Below are 16,888 nucleotides of genomic sequence, written 5' to 3'. Positions count from 1 at the left end.
GCAAACTTATTGGTCCATCTGTCTGCCTGTGACTCGATTCAGCCACTCGGCCAAAGTGAAACAAGACCTGCTCAATAATCTTATATACTCACAGCCAAATCTAAACGTCCAAGTGTGGTGTTAATGTTCATGCTTGTCATCATTGTTGAACAAGAACAAGATATTACGCAAATATAAGGCAGAAAATCAATACATGAAATATAGTTGCAGTGTTCCTTTATTGAAAAAAATTCACGGATGCTTGGTTTTTGCGATAGCAAAAGAAGTACCACACCAACAGCAGAAAACCGTCGCCGGCTGTTGCCCGCGCTACCTGGCGGCATTTAAAATCAAAAGGCAACAACAACGCAAGGTTCCACTAGATAGGCTCCACGTTGCGCTTGGAACGCTAGTGGAGTAGGGCAACGTGGTTCTATGGACGTTGTAGTAGGGTGCCTCGATTTACGCGCGTCTCTTCCGTACGGCAGGGCTGGCATCGCGGCACCCGACTTGGAGCAGTGGAACGCGGCAAATTTAAACTGACTTAAGCAAACCTCTAGGGTGTTATCTTGGGAGGAACGAGACGGGAGAGGTACAGCATAAGAGGTGAGCGGGAAAGGGAAGGAATTTATTTGCCAGGAGAGCCAGTCGACTATCGTCTTTTGTCGACATTTGCAAAGAAAGGAGCAGATACCCGGCCATTTCTAGGGTGCCGTTAAGTAAACGGTTGGTGGTACCTGTCAAATTTGTGTATTAGTTTAAATTGTGCCTCCAAACTGTGCTATGGCAGAGCATAAAGGGGAAGCCCAGAAGCATCAACGAGAATATCTCGCCAAAAATGATTGCTCAAAAATAATGCGAGAAGTAAATTGAAAACACATCGATTGAAGTTTCAATACTAAACACCCCATCCTGTGCGGTAACAGCAGTTGTTTGGAGCCACATCCACTAAGACCACGCATTCGGCCCACAAGGCTGCTTGTTTGAAAGGGAAATAAAAGAAAGTACACGAAAATGGCTTGTGCGAAAATCTACACCTTGCTAACGCAAAATGTTCAAATTTCAGGCAGAAAGGCACACTACGGAGCTTTACAGGATAAATGTGGCAAGAGTATTCCAGAAGGGTGTATATCATAGCTAGACGTAACTTGTGCGATTCTATAATTGTCCCATCATCAAATAAAACCAATGCTCCTACCTTATTATCTGGTATTGCGTCAAAACCTACCTACCATTAGCTATTTTATAGTGCTGCACATCACTTAAAAAGGATGTTTTCTGGAACAAAGTGGGCTTAAAGGAGGTTTAAACGTGAAACAAAAAACCTCAATTTACTAACAGGCGATTTTCTTATGTAAAATACTATATTTATCCACACTGACGTGTACTAGTCTCATTTTCATACATGCATAAAGATTTTTAAAACACCCATCGATAACACGTTTTATGTCCATGCGCGAAGATTTCGCTGCCGTTAATTTTTCCCAATCATCTCCCATTCCGAATACCAAACGTAGCATCTCATGCCATGTGATTTTTCTGACCTCTCACATCGCGACTGCGTTATGACGACTTTATGATTTGTCTACAAACTTTTCTCCTAGCGACCACCATGCGCTCAATAGAATCATGACCGTAATAATAATGTTGCTTGTTGGGGGAAATTCATTTCCCACTTTACAATAGGATTAAGGACCTCTAGCCGCAATAGATGGAGCTATACCCTTACACATATACTAATTTTAAACCCTTGAACCGTGCCCAGTTGCAGGCACTTTGCAATTCATTTCATGCCTTATCTATTCGGCGCAGTAGTTTTAAAAAGTCACAGCTGGTTCACGTAGTCTAGATTAAATCAAACCAGGAGCCTGGGACGTTTTTCGCACTAAAGTAAACCAATGCAGAATCAAATATTTACGCTGGCTTCGGCTTGAGATGCATGTCGAAAACGGGTAGGCCTGCCTTCCGTTAATAGCTGGCTACTTTTTACAGGTGGTCCTATTGTTTATACAGTTTCGTTTCCGATTTAACAGGTCATCCTGTACGAAGACAACCGAAAGGCATTTAAGGGAACAGTGAAATCTTTCATATGTGTTCTCTGATGACCTATGCAGGGACTGGTGACGGTGCAGCCTGAGGGCCCATACCATTTGGTCGGGTACTCCTTCGGTGCCGCAATCGCCTTTGAGATCGCCCTGCAGCTCCAGGCCTCCGGAGCCTCTGTGGGCAGTCTGATTCTCCTGGATGGTTCGCCGCTGTTCATATCCGTCCACACGTTGCAATACCGATCTCGCTTCGCCGACCACTCGGAAGAGGAGACGTTCCTGCTGTGCGCATTCCTCATGCAGTACATGGACATCGACTTTCTGGAAGTACGTAAATTTTTAGCCGGGAGCTCCTACCAGTTGCAGAAACACAACAGGGTTGCAGCCTTAAAAAATAAAGGAAGCACACACTAACGCGTAACACTTGAAGGTAGCGAATCTGTATGTCACCTTCACGACGGTTTAAGTCTACGAGTGCAGCCGATTTGGTTTTTCTTGGCTGCCGCAATTTTTTTCACTCCATCTTTCTTCCTCTAATGGCCATTGGGAGGCAAATTGAAGAAGAAGAACGAACGAACGGAACGCGCACACTTGAACTAGGCGCCCACAGGTGCAACGTTTACCCTATCTCTTTTTCTGTGTCAAACAGGTGCCGTGATTACTCTCCCCACAGTCACGGTCGAGTGAGTAAGCCGTTCGAATCTCGGGTACTATCTTACGGTCGTAGCCAATGGATAAGACGACTTACCCAAACTCCGTTGATCTACCAGACACCGGCTCTAATCCTGCCGGTGCTGGTGATTTCTTTTTTTCTCTTGTTATACTGAGTTTTTGAAACGTCGGAATCAACGAATTGCTTAACAGCTTCGCTGCTAAAAGGGTTTTTTTGAGGGGGTCATCTTTTTGATCACCTTTGTCAACTAGGGTAACATAGCTATCACCATTACCAACGAGAGTTGTTGAGGGTGGGTAGAAAAATAATCAGGAAATAATATTCACGAGAGGCCCCCACGCACACCAAAATTGCAGAAAGTGTAAAAGAAGTTGGTTATTTTAAAGACGCCCGCGGTCTGTGTTGTGTGTTTTTGTGGCCACGCTGGCTCAATTGGCTAAATGCCGCCCACAATCTCTTGCGGTGCGCCGACCGAACTTTGGGTGTGAACGACATTAGCAGCGGAGATGGCGAGAACTTATTTGCAACAGATTTTACGCATGAGCAGGTGTCTTCGGAGTTCGCGTGGACCGGAGTGCGTTTTAAGATGGTCTTTTAATGGAACTACTGGCGCAGTAGGCGATGCGCAGTAGAGAAGAACGGGGAAAGGTTACAAGGGTCGTGGGCTCATTTGACGTCTTGACATGGCGGGAGCGGACTCACAAAACGTGACGTCAGGGTTTCTCCTAACCTTTCTTTCCTCCATAATGAAGGCTAACTGCTAGCCTTTTCCATCAACCCCATAGAACGGTTCTTTCTACTCATTGCCCCAATAATTTTTTTCCGCTGAAGTTATTTTTATTTCATCTAGCCACACAGCCTTCTGTCTTCTTTTTTATCCAATCCCGTAGCTCGGCCTATACCTAAACATTGAGGCGGCTCAGGAATGGCAGGCCCTCCTGAGTGAAGATTTTCAGAACTAGAACTCTGCAACTCGTTCTAAGTTTGAGTTGGGTTCTTTAACCGAACTTTCTAACACGTGGTGATGTATATAGGCAATAAACCTATTAGAAACTTATTAGAAACCTATAAGAAACGTATCCCAAATAAAAAGCTTAAGAAATAATATAGCCAGCACTGCTGGTCTGCGGATTTGTAGGTCGTCGGAAGATGTGCCAAATGCAGAATATTCAGCGAGCATATCCTCAGTACGTTTAAGTGCACATTCAACGTGCGTCTATGCCCCCGCTAGGGCTTTCACCAACTCATCGCACAGTAGAAGACTGACCATTTCTGTCCTTTTTTTTCTTATAGTTTAGAGCCCAAATGAAGCGGCACTCTACCTGGGAAGCAAAGCAGGAGGTGGCTGCCGACATCCTGCTCCACGCAGTCCATGGGGCGCAGCCCAGCCGCCAGGATGTTGCCACCGCAATGCGGGCATTCTACGATTTCATCAAGGCCGGTGACGCCTATACGCCAGCGAAAAAATTCAGAGGGGACGTCGTTTTAGTCAGGGCGTCTATGCCGCGCAAGATGGCGAAGAAGCTTCCGGCGGACTATGGAGTCTCAGAGGTGAGCGTTTGCTTAATGCATCACGTGACCGCAGAAAGCGTGAAATAAAATTAAATATCACAATTCAAATTTTTCAGAGTGAAACGCGCACAAGCTACACCTGGTATATGAGGGGCGCCGTAGTGGAGTTCCTGATTACTTTTGACCACCTGCGGATGTTTAACGTGCGGCGGAATCTCGACACACGCGCACTTTCCTTTTTCGCCTCCATCAGAAAAGAAGCCCCCGAATCGGGGATCGAACCGCGTCCTTGGGCTGAGAAGCACAACGCCTTATTTATTGAGCCACCGCGGCGGGTCCAAATATCACGAAAGCTTGTTAATCATGAGAGTTCGAAGAGGGCGTGGACCAGAATTCTTACGAATCACAGCGATGTTTTCCAGTAGCGCTTAGCCTGAAGCTAGTTCCCGACTCAACACTTTGCTCTTCAAACATAGTTAAGTCGGATGGCTAACAGAATATGAGCTAACCAGGCAGGGCATCCTGCTGTTTACGTTGGTTGTAATTTTACATTGGTTGTCAGTTGTTACGTATGGTGACGAGCGCCAGAATGCTGGAAAATTTTATGATGAAGGAATAATCGTTTGCAACTGCGACTCCTAGTCACTCTGAGCAGTAGAACATTATTTTAAATTTAGAACAACGCGCCAACTTTTGACAAGTGTCGTTGGAAAGAGTGCTTTGGCATGTGCCAGCAAGAAAACCACTGAAATGAATTCCACATCCCTGAAAAAGATTTGGTGCTCCTCTCAAACGAATTCCCAATAATACCTACAATTGCCGATCAAGTTCTTTATTTGTATCCAGGTACCCTCATTGCCGAAGCATTAAAAAGGGCGGTGAGTTCTGAGTGATTAATAAGTTCCCGAGCAAAATGGTCTAAATTATTCTGGAGACTTCGACCATGGCGCGTCTCATAGCCCTGGTAGGGCTCCGGCGCGTTGAAGCTGCACATTTGTTTTTAAATTCTTCAACGAGCAGTGCATACAGTGCGAACAGCGGTCGTCCAAAAAAGGAAGAGTCTGTGAAGAACACAGAATTTCAACAAAAGAAAGCAGTTCCACTCAATGTGAAATCTGCCAAGTGCTGAGGAGTGACCCGCCAAAATAGGCGGGGACTCCCTCTCTTGACTACTTTCAATATCAGCCTGTCTCTAGATTATGAAAGTAGTCAAGAAGGGGGGCCGCAGCTCCTGAAAATGACTGTAAAGAGACACTGGGTGGACTTTTGAATATTTTGGGGTAATTATTGCGTTAATTCATGATTTTATGTTATTGTGTAGTTAGTTACGGCCTACCAGCGGCAGCCTCCGGGGCAACGGTGCAACGCAATGAGCAGCCCCAAAACTTTCCATACATGGAACTTGTGCCCGTATGGCCCAATGGCATTGATATCGACTTCGTAACGCGAGAGGCACAGGTTCGATCTCGACCAGGGGCAGCGGTGATCTTTTCGAAGCCCCGGTTTCGTAGCGTTGCACTTGACGTTACGGGCTACGTGTTATTAGGGTGGCTAGATTTGGTGACCCCGAACGAAGAAGAAGAAAAAAAAATTTTATTTTCTCAAGGATTTCCTAGTCCGGAGCTCCCGGGATAGCCGACAGGGCCTTCTCTGCGCGTTCAATGAGTGTCCTTTGCACTTCCGCGCTAGAGTCGGCCAGCCTCCTTTCCCAGGATTTGGTAAGGGGGAATGGGGGGGGGGGTTAGGGTTCTGTGTACATGTTCAGAGAGCTTCGACGAAAAGCAGGGCCCATTACGTGCTCCCCACTTAAAAATGCCAGCGTATCTGCTCGCATCGCTGCAGATATTGTCTAAAGACGACGGTATTCTCTTTTCTCGCCATGTATACCCTATACACTCTCCCCTGCAACCCCTATGCGCACCTCTTTCTCTGTGCCTCCTTTTACCATGAATGCAAACTGAACTTTACTCAGTTGGGTTGAATTTTAAAACTTTAGTATTACTCCGGTGCCTTCTGCTGGAACCTTTTGTTTGCAGGGTTCCTGAAACGATCGGAGAATACATATTTCTGGAGGTTTACTTTTGCCTCGCCTATGTGAGACTTCGAGGTTATAATGCTTTTATCGTCTACTACAAAGACCAATCTCACGTCTATTTTCAATTCAAAGAACTGTGCTACTGTCAGTTATGTATTTTTGCTGTTTTCTTTTGTTGAAACATTGAAAACATTGAAAATGTTTTCTTTTTGCTGAACAATCTTGATATGTAAGAAGCATACCACCGCGTTAACAGTTTCGAAAGGTCTTGCCTATATATACATCTCAATCAAGCGTTCTTTCGGGATTCAATGCAAATGCTATACTCCCAGAAAACGACGCTGAGCAGTGACATTGCCTTTCCGTAATGAAGGATCGTGTATGTGACTATGCGTTTGGTGTTTAAACCAGCAGTAGTTATGGACAGTAGCGTTGGGTACTGTGTCCAGGAAAACGAGCTACTGGGAAAAGCTACCATGACTCAAGATATGTATCCAGGAGGGCAACCGCAGACACATACATTCAAGTTCATCTCTCTCAACTGTCCTCGGGTTGAGTATAAGTGATGTCTGGGCAACAATTGACTAAGCTCTAAATACGCTTCATGCGATAAAGGTAAATCTCACAAAACTTTTAGGCGCCAACAGCCTTCGAGGTGGGTACTTATTTTATTGTCTGGAAAACATGAGATAGCGCGTTACAGTTAAACATCTCGATTAAGTCAAAGAAAAGCATGCTTGTTTTGCATGCGTGTCTTTCTTGCCAAACAATTATTTAGCGCTACCTGAGTCGCATACCGAGAATGTGTAGCTGGACACGAAATTGGCGCTCAAGGTGTGACCATGGAGGCAGCTTTTTTTATAGAAACGAAAATAATAAACCGATGTGTACTAGACTTTTGGGTGCGATAAAAACACGAGATGGATTTCATTATTCAGTTCCGGTGAAGCTTTGAGGATGCAAAATATGTGTTTGAAGTTGCCGTGGTTGTACATTTGACTGGAACTCAGTATTGCATGTCGATTTTCGACCTTTTTTGCAGTGTTGTGATGGCAAGGTTGAAGTCAAGGTTTTAGACGGCCTTCACGAGAAATTCATCTTGGGCCCAGGAGCCAAGAAGTGCGCAGACATCATTACCGAGCAGGTCACACACTGAATCACTGCTTTAAACGTGGGAGTGAAGCAAGCGGGAAAAAAATCTCTGGCATCATATCCTCTTGTCGTGGCGGTAGCTGCAACTAGAACTTCGCATATGACGACTTTGTTCAGTGCAGAATAAATGTCTATGGAATACACAAAACCCATCAATGTGCCGTGGTTCTTTTCTTCTTATTGGATGTGCACAAACGTACAATACGTAGCGGACATTGCAAATTATCTTGCTGTTATCTGAGAACCCAATAGTACGCACGGGCAAGCATCCCCGGAAACAATAGGCCGATCCCTCTTTTGTCTTCCTTTTTTAGAGTCTTCTAAACTCCTAAACATCGTAAACTTTTGGCAGGAATCTGTTCATTATTATGTTGTAACAATACGGCTTTATTCTGGGAAGGTCAGTGGAATTGAACCGTTCCTGTTCTCTGAGCGGCATCGGCCTTTCGGTGCTCTCACGCCAATAAATTGACACAGTTTATTTGGACTGCAGCAAAGCCTATAACGCTGTCAACCATGTTTTACTGGTTTGCAGATTGTTCTTATGTGGTCTATCCCATGAGTTTTGCGCGCGTGGTTCTGCAGTTACCTAAACGGCAGGTTTAATTTGGTTTGTTGTGAAGTCGCTACCTCTCGACCTTTCGCGATGATTTCAGTGGTACCACAAGGCTCGACGCTTGGCCCCCTTCTCTAACATCATTGTTAACGACATCCGGGTCGTTAAAAAGGCAGTGTTCGCTCTTTCAGTGCGCTAAAAATATCACTCTATCGAAGGGTTTCTTCGCCGGACGATCGCGTCCTGTTGAAAAACGACATAAATGCATTTTGGGCCTTGTGCTACATCAACCATTCAAAGATAAATCTGTTCAAATATGTCTTCATATCATAATATAGCGAGAATTCTTCACTTATTTTTGCGTACGCTGAGCACGGTTAGCCCGTAAAACGCGCTGCTGTAGGGCATGATTTGTTAATAATACTGTATGGAAATCTGATTTCGAACGCGCATGAGAACTACCAGACCAGCTCCTGTCTCGGTACGCTTGGCGTGGTTTCCCTGGCGGCCAGTGAAGTCACTGAGCGATCGCGCTTCGCCTCAATCTATCGCGCCTTAATTTTATTTGGTCGGCTTTGCCATTGCGATTTGGAATTGTTTAAGCCCTTCGTCGTCCCATCGACTGGAAAGGATTTAAAAGCGCGTCACAAGATTCGCATTTCGGCGTTACGCACACTGGAGCCATAATGAGCAGACTGAGATTCTCAAGTTTCTGAATCTGTATGAGCTGACTGCCAGGCGAGATCTCATTTTTTTCAATTGTATTCAGTCAGCATTTGACTGCCGTAGTCTTGAGAGCGCTGTTTATCTGCGAGTGAAAGGCACCGAACTGTGCCCGCAGGGTTGCTCTCATGTGGTTAGAGCACTGAGCCTGGCACGAGCTAGCCAGTGCTAACGTGCGTTCAAAAACCTGTTTTCACATTCCACTGACATTGCTTATGATGCGCCTGTTTTATTTAGGCGCTCCTTGAAAAATATAAAATTGTGATTACGCATGTCATGAAGTGGTCACAGCTGCAGATTTTTGTCTGCTATGGCGCGCTTTACTGCAAAAAGACTACCGTGCTCATGCTTGCGTATGTTAACTTACGCATACTCTCGAAGGGGTCTACGACCACTTGTTGAAAAGAAAGTTTTTTGGCCTTTCTTGTTCACGCACCACTTTTGTAAATATCTACACATTTGTTTTACTTATTTCTGATCTACTGTCATTATTGTATGTTGTCTGTTTGTGTGCCTTATATTCCTGATGTACACAGTAGAGCACCCCAGAAGGCCCAGCGCTGTTGGTTCGCACTAAAAATAAATAAAGCAACTGACAATCCGAAGCCCACAATAGCGATACATGTCCGCTGAGTCGCACATGCCCCTCTGGGATATTCTATGACGTTTTGTAAGCAACACTGTTCGCTTCTTTCCCACAGTATTGTGTGGTTGTGGACCGGCCAGTTTGTTTAGAGATGTTGCATGGTATGACAAAAGTCGAAATAGCCTTTCCAGTATTGCACTCGCGTGTCACCTCAAAACAAGTCAGCTCTCTACATCAGCTCTCTAACAATCAAAACGCGCGGTGTGGTTAAGGAGTGCAAGATTAGCGAGTGATGCTTTCACTTATCGTTTAGCTGACAGCACAGTGGGTTTTACTGGATTTCTCTAGAGAAACAGAAATCACTTATCTGTGAAGTAGTAGTAGTAGCACACGTATTGGTAAGGAGGGCCGAAGGCGGGTTTGGGGAAGGTAAAAAAGAGTAGGGGAGGGGAATACAGCGTATTTTACAGGGACGTGGCAGCTTTGCAGGGACCGGAGTTGCCCCCGCCTAACTCTACCCGAGCTAGGCCACTCTTGATGGAAAATAGTCCGATCATGCGTAGTACAGGTTTGTCCACAGTATGATAGTCTACTGGAACCCTTGTTAGGGTGTGGAATGGTTTAATTATGTCTCAGCGATGTTGCAAGAAGAAGTAATCCTAAAGGAGATGTCTGAGGTCGGCATATGGGAGTGTATTGCGGGACATATATTTAAGAGGGAGGTTGGGTGAGAGCCATTGTCGGATAATGGGTGGGGTGTAGGCGGCATTTGGTAGGAGCTTGCTGACAAATACCTCGCCAGCTAGTGGCAGGGTGCAGGCTGGTTAAGTATACTTGAGGGGTGTCAGCAATGTAGCAGTGCCTCTTGTCGCGTTTATGTCAAAGTAACTGCAGGGAAGGAGGTAGAGGTGTCGGATACGGCGTACTGGAAACCAGCGGAGATGTAACGATACTGCTCTCCTGTACCACAGAATGGGCGGCGTGGCCACCCGTGCAAGCTGTCTCGTGGCCGGGAACCCAACAAATTCGTACTAATGCCTCGTCGTAACGAAGTAGGGTAAGGGGTTGAGAGAGGATGCGTGTCTGAGGTCTTTAATTATGCCGAAGAAGTTTATGAGGATACGAATGTGGGGTGGGGGCATCTGCGAGACGTCGAAGCTTATGTGGTTAAGGTTACCGATGACGGCGTGGAGATCACTCTCCAACGGCGTGATGTAGACAAGATTGAGGCTAGCTGTTCCGCTGAGATCTCGGTTCTCCAAGCACTGCCAGGCCAGACAGATGGTGTGGTCCCTGACGATTGTGTCCGTATAGATGTCAATCTCACCGGGAAGACGGGACCTTTTCAGCTTTTGTAGGTGCGGTTTACGCAGCGTGGAGCGACCGCGCTGAACTGGTTTCGAAAGTGCATTGAGGACAACGTCCAGGAGAGTCCATGGAACCATTGGGCTTTGCAGATTGTGCACCTGGATGGGCCCTTGGTTTGTTCCAATCCGAGAGGGCCAGCCTTGTAGGCAAAAGTGCGCTAGAAGTTCGATTGTGCTCGAGTTACTTTCATTATGAAATCGATAGGGGAAGCGGAACGGCTTGTTCCAGTGCCTTAATTCTGGTATGCCGAGGTAGGCCGTTGATGGTTCGGAGTGTGGCTCTATGAAGGGTGTAGAGGAGTGTGAGATTAGTCTTGCTGAAGTTATATAACGGGGGCACCATATGCGAGGGCCTCTATGGCCACGGAACGAGCTATAGCAACGCATGAAGTTTGTTGTGCACCGTCGTACTTGTAAGAGAGGCGTTTAATAAGGTGTAGCATCGGTTTTCATTGATCGTTTAATTTGGTTAGGGAGATCGTTGGGTAGTGACCACCCAGTGGTACGCCAACCAGCCTTATTTGGCCACAAGTGGCAAGGACAGTGCTATTTCGGATGTGCAGGGTGGCTGGTTCATTACAGGGCGAGGCGAAAAGGAGTTCGGTTTTTTTAGGCGCAATCTCAAGCCCGAGTTTATGCAGATGGTCCTTAAGGCTTCCGACAGCTGACGTTTAGTAATCATACTGTCCGTGTTGTCAGTCATGGCTTCCTGTCCATATCGTAATATAATACGCGTAGATAGCGAAACGGACTGGTGTGTTTTTGCTCTAGTTGATGATTCATATGGGTCATCGCCACATTAAATAGGACTTGTCTGAGGATAAACCCTTGAGGCACACCTCTATCCAAAAAGTAGGTACGGGGCGACCAGGTCGGATGGTTACCGCAAACTGTTACTGGTCAACTGTGGAGGAACTGCCGCATCCAGTCTTGAGTTCTTTGGCAGGGATACGCTTGGGCTTGTTTTGCTAGAATGACGGGTGGGCCGACTCGGTAGAATACCTTGCGGATATCTACGGTTAAGACGTAGTCTGGCTGGCCACAACTCCTTGCCGAGCGATTGATAACACGATCAAGAAGCCACAGATAGTCGTGTGTATGGAGATGAGGGCGAAAGCTGTTTGGGATGGGTGAAACCGGGCTTGAGGGTATTCAAGGTATTATAGTATTCGGGTATGGATGAGACGTTCTATCAGCTTGCACAGAGTAGGAGTAATGGAAATTGGCCGTAAGTTTTTAATAACATGCGGAGCTTTGTTTGGTTTTGGAACTGGATGAACCAAGGTCAGTTTCATGTAATCAGGGACTTCGCTCATCTCCCATAGCTTGTTCACGTGGGCTAATAGTCGAGTCAGGGAAAAATCGCACATGTTTCGAATGCGTTGCCAGGTAATGCCGTAATAGCCAAGTGCAGAACGTAGTTTCTCCTGTAGTATGGCCGCCCGGAGCCCTGCCAATGTGAACGGAGAGTCTAGATTCTCGCGTGAATCAAGGACCTGGATGACCGGTAGTGCGGGGGGCTGGGTGAGTGATGCCGCGGGGAGGAAGGCAGTGATAAGTTTGTGCTCTACTGTGGCTGGATCGTCCGTCAGTGCAAGGGTGGAGAACCGTGGTTGGCGTTTTTTCGATTTTCCGGCGAGCCCTGTGTAAATTCGGCGAAGCTCGAAGAGGCCACGTTCCTTGTTAAGGGATGAGCAGAAGTAATTACAGTGGTCATTCATTAGTCGCTTCTCATGCAAAAGAATAAATTTGTAGTCATGCCTGATCCCAATCAGGTCCCGATGGCGATGACCATTAAAACGGTAGTGATGAGTGAGCTGCTCGACTCGCTTCCACGAATTGAATAAATTGCCCCCAATGACACGGGCATCTTCGTAAAAGGTGACATCTTCGAAAGCCACTTTCGAGGCTTGTTGGACGTCAGTGATTAATGCCATAAGATCTTAGTCCTCACGCGCATTAAGAGCTTGGCGAAAGGCACACCAGTCTGTGCGGGTGATCGTTTTAGGGGCGAAGCCCCATATGGGCTCCGGCTGCCGGCGTCTCCTGTCATCGTCGCATCATGTAGTCACGGTGCTAAAACGCCAGGACATTTCTTTTTCAAAGCCTCGCGCTAGAACGTAACGCGTATAAAAGAAACGTGTATAGTGGATAAAATCGGTTCCAAACAAACTAACATGGTTTAGAGATTTGTAGAACCCTCCCAGTCCGCCTCAGCAATCGTGAAGCACAAGCAGGAGCTGTTTGTGGACGGGTTATAATTTGTGGAGCAGTCAAGTACCCACCGGCTGTCGACGCTAGGCCTGCCCAGGTCGGGTGGTCGGTCAAAGCAAGAAAAGGCATACTTACCTGGTGCCGGGGCCTCGTTGGTCGTTCAGGACGAGTCCCCAGGGCGAAGAGGGGGCATTGCACTGCGCTGGCGTTGACCCCTGCCACTACCCCAAACTGGGGCTGATGGGGTTTAAAATTCTTTAAATCCGCTTCAACTCAAAACAGGGTGCCACGGCGTCAACAAGCGGGTGATTGCTCCTTCCACCAGCGCTTCTCCTGCGCCCCATCAGCGCGAACTATGTGGCAAGAGAGAGACTTGCAATATTTGAATACATTTATACATTGCATGCTTCTCCCCAGCTTTCACGTTAGTGGAGATGGCTTGGGAGTTTTATCGTGCGGAGTCGTTTGCTGCGTAATGCAATGAATATGGGGTAGTGGTCACTACCCCAAGTTGTGCAGCATGTAGACCAATTACGGATGAGGCCTGCTGTGGTCCAAATAAGATCAGGGATGGTGTATGGTTGACTCGAATGGAGCCCCACCCTTGTTGCGCAGGTGAGGTCGTTAACGAGGTGTAGATTGCAAAGGTCAGGTGTGTCCTCAAGATGATGATGATGATGGTTGTATGTTTATGGCGCAAGGCCAACTGGGGCAAAGAGCGCCAAAACAATAGTCATATATTATGGCTGAAACCTTAAAAACTAAGTAAAGTCAGCAAAAACAAAAGTGAAATTACAAAATGACAATGAGCATGGCTGGTGTATAGGGCCAGATTTCATGAGGCGTGATAGGAAATGAGGTTTAAAAACTTGACGTCTAACAAATACTCAAACACACGTTTCACAGAAACAATGGCATCGTCACCTAGAAAAAATGATGGATGTAGGGGAATATGTTGTCTGTGGAGTTCTCTGAAGTGTTTGTGTCGTGTTGTGTGAAGTGCCTTGCATGTGATTAGTATGTGCACTACGGATAGGGCCTCTCCGCACCTGCTGCACTGGAGTCTAGAAGATCCCGTCAGCAGATACGAGTGCGTCGCATGGGTGTGCCCTATCCGTAGCCTACCCAAGGCGACTTCGGTGTGTCTGTTGTGTGAGTCAGCTGTGTACCGTCCCAAGTGTGGCTTTATTACATGTAGGTTGTTGTCTGTCTGTTCGTCCCAGTGTGTTTGCCATGTTCTGCGCAGGTGTTGTCTTATGTGTGGCTTGAGGTCTGTGTAGGGTACCGTTGTAATGTCCACAGTGTTCCTGAGTGCAGCAGCACCGGCCCTCTCGTCTGCCAACTCGTTCCCAGCGATCCCTGCGTGTCCTGGGACCCAGCAGAGGACAAGCTCATGCTTTTGTGCATACACCGACATGATAGTGCTGAATACAAGATTAACTATGTGGTTTTTGGGGGGCTTGTGCGATGACAGTGCGCGAACAACACTCAAAGAATCTGTATAGATGATGGAATTGGGAATTTGAGTTTCAAGAATGTGTCGTACAATCATTAAAACTCCATACGCTTTTGCTGAAAAAATTGATGTGTGCACGCTCATGGTTCTGGCTGCATTGAAATTAGGACCATGAGCAGCGCACGACACCATACTGGAGGTTTTAGAAGCGTCGCTATAAAATTCTGCAGATGTGTATTTAAACTGCAAAGACAGAAAGTGCTGCAGTATTGCAGCTCGCGGTAACTGATTTTTGTCAAGTTTCATAAAAGAAAGGTCGGAGGACACAGGACGAACTTTCCAAGGAGGTAAAATGTCTGAAAAGGATGATCTGTACACATCTAAAAACGAAGCGCTCAGATTCGAGGCTCGCTCTCTCACTCTAAGTGAAAAGGGCAGAGGAACGGATGGGCGATTTAAAAAAAGCACAGATGTTGATGTGTCGTTAAAGACAGGATAAAAAGGATGGTTATTCAGCGATGAAATTTTAGAAGCATAAAGTAAGTCCATGTACGTCCGTTGGTTCTCAAGGCTCCACTTATTACACTCGGCATACAGACTCTCGACAGGGCTAGTGCGAAAAGCACCTAACGCAAGCCGCAGCCCCAAGTGTAGCACTGGGTCAAGCATTCGCAACGCTGTTTTAGTCGCCGACCCATATACCACACTGCCATAGTCTAAACGAGACCCAACCAACGCAGTATAGAGCCGTAGTAGGAGTTCTTTGTCGGAACCGATACGATTGATGCGAGAGAACCTTAAGTATATTAATTGTTTTCAGACATTTATGTTTAAGTTTCTTGATGTGTGGAATGAATGTGAGTTTCTGGTCAAACACAACACCTAAGAACTTGTGCTCCTTGTTCACAGGAAGCGACACGCCATTCAGAGTAATGTCTGGGTCCAGATGGACCCCGCGCTTCCTGGAGAACAAAACGCAGGAGCTTTTTGCAGGATTCAATTTAAACCCATTCTTGTCTGCCCAGCCGGCAAGCTTTTTGACACCAAGCTGAACTTGACGTTCGCATATTGACATATTACATGATTTAAAAGATATTTGCACGTCGTCTACATACATAGAATAAGAGATTGTTGGTGGCAGTGCCTTTCCAAGAGAGTTCATCTTTACGATAAAGAGAGTGCAACTCAACACGCCGCCTTGCGGCACGCCATTTTCTTGGACGTGAACCTTTGAAAGTGCACAACCAACTCTTACTCTGAACGTTCTCTCCGACAAATAACTAACAAGGGTGTTCAACATATTACCCGAAACACCGAATGACCTGAGGTCACTAAGGATCCCATAAAGCCAAGCGGTGTCGTAGGCCTTCTCGAGGTCGAAAAAGACAGTTAAGCAGTACTGCTTATGCACGAAGGCATCCTTGATGTATGAGTCAAGTGCAACCAGTTGATCGTTTGTCGATCGCCCCCCCCCTAAAGCCTGTCTGGCAGCTCTCGAGAAGACCATTGTACTCGAGTAAGTACACGAGCCTGCGATTGATCATCTTCTCGAAGAGCTTGCACAGGCAGCTCGTCAGGGCAATAGGGCGGTAACTTGAGGGGGACGACGGGTCCTTTCCCTCCTTCAGGAAAGCTACAACTATAGCCTCCTTCCAAGACTTTGGAATGTGCCCCGAAAGCCAAATCTTGTTATATAGGTGTAAGAGTGTTACAAGAGTGTCCGTGTGTAAGTTCTGTATCATTGTGTATGTTGTCTGGGCCTGGAGCTGAGGGTTTACACGTGCTCAGAGCACCCCTCAGCTCATGAAGTGTGAACTCAGAGTTATAAGAAGTGGCTGACCTGTCATTGTCATGTAAAGGCTTCTTTTCGGCCATTTGTTTTTGTTTCATGAAAGTGTTTGTGTAGTGTGCTGAACTGGAAACGCGTTGGAAGTGTTGTGCGAGTGTGTCAGCCTGGTCTTCGAGTGTGTCCCCTGTTGTGCTGACCAGAGGCAGGCTGTGTGTTTGTTGTCCTTTGAGTTTGCGTATTCTTGTCCATACTTTCCGTGGGTCTGTGTAGGAGTTTATTGATGTTATGAAGGAACGCCAACTCTCTCGTTTTGCCTCACGACGCACACGTTTCCCTAACGCCTTGGCCCGTTTGAACAAAATGAGGTTACCCGACGTGGGGTACCGACGAAGGACACCCCACGCCTTGTTCTGGGCCTCTCGCGCCCGCCTGCAGTCCTCATTCCACCACGGCCTCCACTGGTTGCGCGGGGCACCAGAGGCGTGGGGAATGGACTTTTCGGCGGCGTCGAGGATGTGCGCCGTGAGCAGTTGGGTAGCTTCTTCAACGTGTAGGTGTCTTATGAATGTGTGGTGTAGTTTGGATGTCTCTGTAAATGTATTCCAGTTAGCTCTTGCTTCATTCAACCTTTTATGGGAAGATGGACTGCCCGGGCCTGTACCTATATACGTTAATGAAGTGGGGAAATGGTCACTACCATATGGGTCCGTGCCCACACCCCACTCAAGACATGGAAAGAGAATTGCAGAGCCAATAGCCAGGTCAAGATGTGAGTATGTGTTGTGACCTATGTTATGGTAT

The 16,888-nt window shown here is 46.7% G+C and overlaps 2 pseudogenes across 1 annotated transcript in view; both read left to right on the top strand.

Moving 5' to 3' along the window:
• The window catches only part of LOC144138001 (fatty acid synthase-like), an 82,006-nt pseudogene extending 74,465 nt beyond the window's left edge, over positions 1 to 7,541 (top strand). The window contains exons 27-29 of the transcript XR_013315797.1: positions 2,094 to 2,351; positions 3,991 to 4,248; positions 7,287 to 7,541. The product of XR_013315797.1 is annotated as a fatty acid synthase-like (transcript). The remainder of the gene's footprint in view (positions 1 to 2,093; positions 2,352 to 3,990; positions 4,249 to 7,286) is intronic.
• A 5,428-nt stretch (positions 7,542 to 12,969) lies between these two features.
• LOC144140108 (U1 spliceosomal RNA) lies at positions 12,970 to 13,106 on the top strand (annotated as a pseudogene).
• The last annotated feature ends 3,782 nt before the right edge of the window (positions 13,107 to 16,888 follow it).

Source organism: Haemaphysalis longicornis, unplaced genomic scaffold (genome assembly GCF_048455015.1).
Source record: "Haemaphysalis longicornis isolate Haplotype H1 unplaced genomic scaffold, Haemaphysalis longicornis Haplotype H1 scaffold_5, whole genome shotgun sequence".
In the NCBI taxonomy this organism is placed as follows: Eukaryota; Metazoa; Arthropoda; class Arachnida; order Ixodida; family Ixodidae; genus Haemaphysalis; species Haemaphysalis longicornis.
Note: the sequence above shows the minus strand (reverse complement) of the source record. Positions and strands in the feature narration are given on the sequence as shown.